This window comes from Tympanuchus pallidicinctus, unplaced genomic scaffold (genome assembly GCF_026119805.1).
Source record: "Tympanuchus pallidicinctus isolate F22 unplaced genomic scaffold, pur_lepc_1.0 scaffold18, whole genome shotgun sequence".
NCBI classification, from domain to species: Eukaryota; Metazoa; Chordata; class Aves; order Galliformes; family Phasianidae; genus Tympanuchus; species Tympanuchus pallidicinctus.
The window spans coordinates 12,639,669-12,648,360 of record NW_026294699.1 but is presented as its reverse complement, the minus strand read 5'-3'; the positions used below and the strand labels follow the sequence as shown (position 1 = coordinate 12,648,360).

The 8,692-nt window shown below is 47.0% G+C and overlaps 1 long non-coding RNA gene across 1 annotated transcript in view; it reads left to right on the top strand.

Moving 5' to 3' along the window:
• Window positions 1-71: 71 nt before the first annotated feature.
• Window positions 72-8,692, top strand: part of LOC128079301 (uncharacterized) — a 23,886-nt gene continuing 15,265 nt past the window's right edge. Inside the window, exons 1-2 of the long non-coding RNA XR_008206067.1 lie at window positions 72-662; window positions 5,429-5,571. This is a non-coding gene — a long non-coding RNA (uncharacterized LOC128079301). The remainder of the gene's footprint in view (window positions 663-5,428; window positions 5,572-8,692) is intronic.

Genomic DNA, 8,692 nt, shown 5'->3' with positions numbered 1-8,692 from the left:
CCTCAGCCGGCCCCGCCTCAGCCGCCGTGCGGGGCAGAGGGACGAGGGCAGCTCCGTCACGCACGGAGCGCTGCTCTCGCGTCGGGCGCCGCGTGTGGAGAACGCGGCCGGATGGGCGCGGGGAGCCGGGATCCCCGCTGTGTGAAATCAGTGCGCGGACATAGCGGGCGCTGCGGCTGCCTCGGCAGAGCCCAGCAGCACCCCGGCCATAGGAACTAAAAAGGGCAGGTGTAGAGGGATATAAGGAAAGCGTTTGTTGCACTAAGAGCGGTGAGGCTGTGGCGCAGGTCATACAGAGCCGAGCCCCGTCCCTGCGCGCAGCCCAGCTGAGGGGACGCGAGCCCTGGTGGAGCTGTGCTCCCTGCTCAGTGCGGGGGGACGCGAGGGTTCGTTTCCCTTCCAGCTCACAGCATTGAAAGATCAGAACACAGCAGGAAAGCCCGTGGTGACCTCGGTGTGGCCCAATTGAGGCTGTGGGGAGGCAGGAGTGGGGCAGCTCGGGGAGGAGCCAGAAACGAGCCTGCCCAGGTGGCACAGCTGGGGAAAGAAGCGCCGCGGTGAATTTATGTCATCAGCCACGTCCAAATAGTAACTCACCACATAGAGTCGCACATGGCTGCGGAAGAGACGAGGGAACGCTTTAGGAGCTGCCTATAAATCAGGTAAAAATAATTAATAATACATATAATATAATATATTAATGGTATTTCTATGACATGATATGGATAATATACATTAATATATAAATACCTTACAAATAATTCAGTGTGTTTCCATTTCATCAACAATCACTGGCCAATGTATTTACTTTATGGTAAGGATTATACATTTCATTATAAATGGCTTGCTGGGCATGTCAGCAACTTTTACATCTCCATTCACTTTATTATTAATGGTTTCCTGAACAGTAACGGCATAATAATGCACACAATGCAGCATGAATATTTGATGTGGCATCTATAGTCTCCCATTTATCATTTATAACAGGCTACAAAAACATTATAAAACATTTATTACAAATTTATAGATCACTTTATACTAAAACAAAGTTGTGTTATAAATACATTATTAATCCTTTATGCCATTTATAGGAATCCCTTGTAATAAGGCCTTAGCATATGTTGCCACACAACTGCAACAATATCAGAGCAGTGAGGCAAGTAGGACATACGGCACAGTAAGCCTGCTCTCAAGTACTGCGTATAATCTGGGAAGGATGGGACAAACATCTGCACTCAAAATTAATCAGACTACCAAGGGGCCAACCTAAAGAAAAGCTGGGTTCACTCAAAATAGTTTCTTTTTCTTCCCCCTCAAAAAAAAGAGGCTTGCTTTCTTGCAGGTTGGAAACTACTGTGCTGGAACACTGAAAGCTGAGCTGTCCTGGTTTGTTTCCAAACCACCTTTTCATTAGATTGATGAAATTTCATGAAAAGCAAGCTGGCTAACGATGGGCAGATGGGTCCTTCCTATCCTCTGTCATCAGGTCACTTAGCCAAGGGGCCTTGTGAGAAATAAAAAGGAGGTGATGGGTTCAGGAAATCCATTTGTGGGGTTTCTCTTGTTTGAAGTCCCAAATACTGTTTTGTTTAGCAGTATGCATCCCCCTGCTGTGCTTGCAACCTAAATAGAGCAGCACTGGGAAATGAGGAGACAAAATTGATGTTTGGAAATGGAGTTGTTGCCAATCAGTGGTGGAAATCAGCTTCTGAGCCTAGCTTTGACACAGCTGTAGTTGCCCCTTTCAGATTTAATGGCCCAGATGGGGCACAGCACAGGGAATGATATCTGTTTTTTTTTTTTTAAATATATTTGTTTAACATGACAATCTGTCTTCTAACAAACCCAGCTTAATGAGTCGATGTGGTCAGTGCCTTCTCATTACCTCGCACTTTGGGAAGGGGCAGCTGGGGCTGGGTGGCAGGGGACACCGATCCACAGAGTGGAAAGCCAGGCTGGACTATGAGAGCAGCTGCTATTTTCTGTATGTCACAGGACACTACATGTCACCTACTCCTCCCCATACTGAGCCTGGTCATCTGTGTCTGACCGAGGCAAACCTATCAGAAAGGCATCCAGGCTTGCAGACGCCAAAAGAAGAGTCTGTTAGCCATTGGCTTCAGGCTGCGCATCCCAAGAGAGCTAGGCTGGAGACAGAGCCCTTGCTCTACCAAAAGAAGCAGGTTATGCTAAGGTGATTAAAGTGACATTGCTGAACAAGTTAGCTAAAGCACTAATAGTACCACTGCCCCAATAATGGCTTTTCAAAACACAGGCATCAGCGACTTGTGCAGTGTTCTTAGTTGGTGATTAAGGAGAGCTCTGCAGGAGTTTATAGCTATGATGAGTCTTTAATGTACCAACAGGTAAACTAACGACCACTAGAGAGAGGAACTGGGGAGGATGGGAGCAGAACTGTCTTACAGCTGCTTACCCATTACCAACAACTGCTGATCTCACAGGACATTCCTTGTGGAATGAAGCTCACAAATGTTTACTCTGGTTTGCGTTCTTCCCTTTTACGCGTTTTCCTTGGAGGTGCCTTACGTGCCCTTATCCCCATTTTGTGCGCCTTGCCTTCATGCCTCCCAAGATGTGTTCAGATGCTTTTGGAGCACAATAGGCCACGGATAAGGAGGATTTATTGTTTTGTATTTTCAGACATTTTTTCCTTCCCTCTCACTCCTTTTCAGCTCCCTTCCTAGATACTGGGCTACAGCAGAGAAATGCTGAGTGCTTTTTGACAGTTGTTATGACTAGTGGGGATCACTCTCTGATACCACCTCTTATTTATCCTGGCTCCCATACGCAGTATCGTGGGTTTTACCATTAGTAGAGAAGGAGCTTAATATATGACAAGAACAACCCTAAAGCCCAATGAAAAACAAGCCAACATTTGTTACTTTGAGGACTCGAGGAAGAAGGAAAGGGTTGATTCCTCGTATCAGGCAGCATGGGGCCTCAACCAACACTTTTCATAAGAGCACACAACGTCATGGGCTGAAAAAGCACATCTTTTAACTATTGTGGGAAATCAGTAGATCAAATTGAGTACTTCATAATTTTGCTGCAGGCTGTACACAGGGCTGTTCACTCTCAACAATAGGAAGTACGTGCTGGAGCCAGGAGCTCTCATACGTTCCCTTGCCAATGGCTTACATTAAATTGAGGGATTCAAAACAAGAAGGAAAAAGCACACGTCTCATCAGTAACATGCCTCATCAGCTCTCTCTTCCCAGAAGGCAGCCAGGCTGACTCCACAGAGACAGAGAGGCCCAAACCAAAGGAAAGGAAGCTTCTACAATTTCACAGCTACTAACACAGAAATGCTTCTGCATGATACTGCCTCTCCGTGGAGCCTGGCTAGCTTGACCTTCAGGAAAAGAAAATTATTAAAAAAATTCAAGTCTGAGCACGAATTTCCACTGAAAGAAGATGCAAGTGAAACGTGAAGTTGCAGAGAAGGGCACTTTGGTAAGTCTCTCTGCAACATATGCCACTGAGAAACTTGTGAATGGTATAGCCATTATCCCACATCCTCAAAACATCAAAAACAAAGCATCAGGGCAAAGTGTGGCCTGCCACCCAGGTGAAACACAATGCCTGACTAAAAAGAAGTCCACCACCAAGTCTTTCTCTTATTATCCATTACTGTCAAGCTGGCCTGTTGGCTTTCTTGTCCCCAGCATGGAAAGGTGAGAGACAGGCAAAAAATCCATCTCAGAAAGTCATTGCCAAGCAGCAAGGATAGGAAACTACCCCAAACTACCCACCTGCTGCATCCTTCCCACCAGGTGAGAAGGAAAAATGGAGAGAGATAACAACTGCTTTGTAGGGCACCAGTGAAGCTCAGGGAACTGAAAGCAGGGCACAGACAAACAGGGATGGTGCTGGTCAGAAGCTGACCTTCCCTCCTCTTCAGAGAAAGCTGAAATGGCTGCTGGTGATCTGTGACCCTCACACAGCCATGACAAAATGCAATTCTCCAAGAGCCACAAACTTCACTGCTCTTATCGGAAAGTGAAAGTAAAGGTGATCAAAACCTCCTTGGATCCTAAGATTGTGTGAGGTGAACCATATCTGTCATGGCATCACCATGGGAGCAGGGCCCGCCCTGGAGCAGGAGCTGGCTTGGCAGCTTTGAAATGCTGTGTTTTATCAGCGGAGCAGAATTTAAAGCCCGGAAACACGGTAATGTTTGTTAGTGATTAACAGTGTTAATCACTCTTAGCAAAGAAGCCCTTTGCCTCTTTCAAGCTCCTTGCAGACACAAGTAAATGAAGCCTCCATTTCACGATGGCGTGAGCAAATAAAGCTTTATACTTGTTCCACTGGAAAACAAAGTCACGTTTTCAGCATTCTGCTTAGAGCTGAACTCTGAAATCCATCTGGTTCCTTACCAGGAAGAGAGGCCAGCTCTTACTTCAGGTTTCCAGCTGGGGATAAAACCCTTGAAATAAAATAATTTTAAAGGCCAAGACTTTCCACTTTTGCCTTAGATTGGTATGAAAGGCTACCATCTGCCTTGCTTGCACCCAGACCAGACCTGAAGCCCCACATTTTATCTGAGGGACAAGGGGTTGCACAAAGCCAGACATGCTGTAGGAATGCAAAATTCAGACTTTCTATCCAGCCCTGCTCTAGCTCTGAGATCACCACGTGCCCTCGGCCCCTGTGGGTCCCTGGCTGCCTGTGTGGGTGCAGAGCAGGGGACACAGCCTGGTGCTGTGGCTGTAGACTTGGTTCAAATGTTGTACTCACTCTGTGCAGAGTGCCACGAGTGGTCTCACTTCTCTCCAATGACATCCCCAATAAACTCCGGAGAGGGCAAATCTGCAAGCATTGCCTTAGTTTTTAAATCTCATTATTGATTAAAAACAAAAAAAAAAGAGGTAATTTTATTACTTTTATGGTATGTTTTCTGTTATTTGCATAACTGTTCAATGCTAATAAGACAATTAGCAATTCTTACAGCTTAATAATTACCCAGTAATGATAATGACTGGCCTATTGTAGCTTAATGATTTTTTTAATTGTTGCTGGGGGTCTTGACATTCTTTTGTCCAATATCTTCCTCAGATAGAGATGCTGTTCACGCAAACAGGGCAAGGCGAAAGGCAAGACAACACCAGCTACACAGGACAAGCAGAGATGTTATTATTAAGATCTCTTGAATTTAAAAGGAGGAGAAAATACAAACTCTATTTTCTGCTGCTTTTGGGTGGTGTTATTTAAATGCATGGTAAGGCAAAGCAGAGGTTTAAACATCAATCCACCTTAGGCAAATGCTACCTCTATAGAATCCAGGCTGCTTAGCTGGTGTGGGGCTGGCCTTGGCATACACAAAGCTAACGAAAGTCTTAACATTTTTACCTTTTAGTGAATAACTCCTTGACTTAAGTGTGAATCATGCTGTTTTGAACTGCAGCATGGCCAGAGGGAAGTTAATTGAGATCAGACAGGGCCAGAACTGTAGCTGTCACCAACTGAGGTCACAGATGGAATTGGCTGAAGATGGCGAGGCACCAGGGAGCAGTCATAGACTCCTCAGCCCACATTTACCCGTACACAGTACGTAATGGAGATGGACTTTTCCTCTCTCTTTTTTTGCACAAAGCTTCTTGCATGCTGCTGCTTGCAGAGCAAAGTCTCTCTTTCCTTCCTTTAATTTTAAAGGCTGGCAAAAAAAACATTGATGCCTCTGTCCATGAAAGCCTGTTTGCTAGCAGTTACCTGGAGAGCCTCTGCCTCTCCCTGCCTTTCTGTTGCCAGGAGCAGGTCAGGCAGATTTGCCTCTGAGGTCAGTGCTGGGTCTCTTCCAGTTCCCCATTGTAATCCATTCCCCAGGGGCAGCTGCCACTGAGTCAGGCAGGCAACTCCCCTGTTAGTCCCGTTAGTCCCAGCCTGCTCTCAGCCAAACCAGCACCGCTGCCCCTGCCCTGCAGCACCAGCATGCATGGGACCATGCTATTGCCACTTCAGACTCCATCCAGATCAGTCTCGATAAATTCCTGCCAGCCACCACCTGGATGGCTGCTCGTTTCTGCTATCTGACAGGAGTACATACATGTGGTGAGGCTTCATGCTGGGTGAGTGCAAGGACTTGAGATGAGAGGCACCACCTCCATCCCCTTCCCAGAGGGGAAAAAAAGAGGAAGTCTTGTGACTCCCAGTCCAAAGTTATGAAGTGTAATAATCAGTTCAAAGAATAGGGATCTTCTCTGCTCCCTCTCATACATTCCTGCTAGTGTTCTGGTGTACTTTTCCAGTGCTGTTCTTGTGAATTTCCATGGCATACATGATGTACGCCTGACTTGCTCAGGATTGTGCTCTTGGTATGGATCATTAGATATGAATGTGGGCTCATATAACATTTCCACCATGGCTAACTCTCCCAAATAGCAGATGCCTTTTTCCATAGCAGTCCATTTCTTCAACTCAGGCATCAGATCTTCTTCAAAGACCTTCCCAGATACGGTTCCACCTCACATCTACTGATGTATTTACATTGGCAGTTGTTGTCCAAGCAGAAAATGCAACAGCGACTGCACCCTTCCAGGTCTCCAAGACTGCATAGGCTGAAACCTAGGGAGTGCCCACCCTTTTCCCTATGAAAGTTGTCTGCTATTGCTGCAGCAGACATCCTCTTTCAGAGAAGCACCTCAAAGACAAACCGAAAGCCTCCCAGGTCCAGGAGAGCTAAGAGTAAGAGCCATGGTAGGTTCAGCTCTACAGGAGAAGGAACAAGCCAGCCCTGAACCCCCACTCTGGGCAGTGGAGGGCTTGGAAACAGCCCCACTTGGAAGCTGTGCTGGAAGAATCATTATAAAACATACTGATGGCGTTCCTCCCCTGTCCTTGTCTACCTGTGCTTAGTGGAAGGGATCTGCAGCCCCTCCTTTGCTCCTGTCCTCTACCATCTCCATACAGCAGGCACTCAGACAAGAAGAGCGGCTGCCAGCACAGTATGGTGCAGCCACAGGATGAAGAACAAGCCTGCAGAGAGCGTTTCCTTTCCCTAGAGCTGGATGGGATTCTCAGGATATTCTAGGACACCAGCACTGGCTTGGGAGTAGGCTTGCTCCAGGTGGATGCACCAGACACCATCCCTGGCAGACCACAACTCGCCTAGGAAGCTTTCAACTGCAGCATCATGTGGCAAAGGAGCATCCAAATGATCTTGCCACTTTGAGGCATGTCCTCTGACAGCCAGACAGCAGCAGCAATTTCCACTGGGTGAGCCTTGTGAGCTTCCCTGGGCTCAGATAGGAGCAGTGCTGCAAACCTCCTCCTCACTCCTCTTCTGAGTGAGTCAACGTCTCTGAAAGATGCAGAACATGGCCCCAGCCCCCAGGAGGAGCCCAGCAGACCTGCTAAGGATAACACTGTCAGCTCAACAGGGATGGGAAGGGAGAAGGTGCTCAGCCAGGCAGAGATGAAAGTTACAGAGTGCTGATTAAAAGGCGGGCAAGTGTCAGAGCATCTGTAATGCTGTTGCTAACCATCTCACAGCTGTCACAGCTGCTAAGGATGGGCTCCCACAGCACTCCTGCCCCGAGCTGCCCCCTCTCCTCTCAGCCATGATCTGGTTTCAGTGGCATGCTTCAAGCCACGGCAGCCTGCTCAGCTCCACTGCATTCAAGCGGAGGATGATAACAGAGCAAATGCATAGCAGGAACTTTCAATTTAGCAGAAAACAGGCAGGGAAACAAATCACAGATGATGCTTTTTCTATTGGGAGATTAGTAGAAATACCTTGCTCTACGGCACAGCTTCTACCTTCTTACAAACTTTTGAATTCGTTTCCTGATCTCCCAAAAGAGACGAGCTCTTGATAATAAAGATGCTGTTTCCACCTTCCCCAGCACACCTTATTCCCCACTGCTCTGCAAAGCCTAGCTACCCTGCAGCAAGGGGTGGTTAAACAGTTCTGTCACCATCCGAGTGTTCTCTTCTCCTCTAAACTTGGCCTCCAGGCAGACATCATAGAATTTGAGGCCAGCCACACCATTCCTTTTTACCCATACATGTTTGTAGTAAAAGCCCTGGAGCAGGATTTTTGGAAAGCCCCATCCAAAGGGAGGCTCTTCAGCAAAGAACCACTACTTTGATTCTGTCTTTGCTGTGATAACAGTGCTGTTACATTTTCATTTCTCCTTAGTTCAAAGTCCTGTGAAAAGCCCTTTCCCAGCCAGTCCCATAAGTTCCCAGAGGCTCTGGGCACACAGCAGCACCAAGAGAAATACTTCCCTGCTCTGACAAACTGAGCAGTGTTTTAATGATGCCTGATAAGAGACTACAGCGAGAGGAGCCAGTAATCTCACTGGGAACCCTTTAGACAGGCGTTAATCCTGCTGTCATTGAGCCCCTCAGGAAAACCATTTCACTGACTTGATCTTCTTCAGCTGTTCCTCCACATAATTTATATCTAACTAATTGCCACAGTAGTGGCTCTGGATACGAAGCAGATGCTGCTGAGGAAGAAAGCATGTTGCATCCTTAAGCAATAGCTCTAATCTATTTAAAGGCAAGGCGAGGCTACTTAACAGTGGTTGGGAAGTTCATCTCTCTCCCTTTTCTCCTCCAATTCTCTGCAAAGCAAGCAATTCATAGAGCATAAGCATTCAGTCATAGCATTTCTTGTTTGCAAGAACGGACAATACTTCTTCATCTTGCCCCCCACGAGGTTACA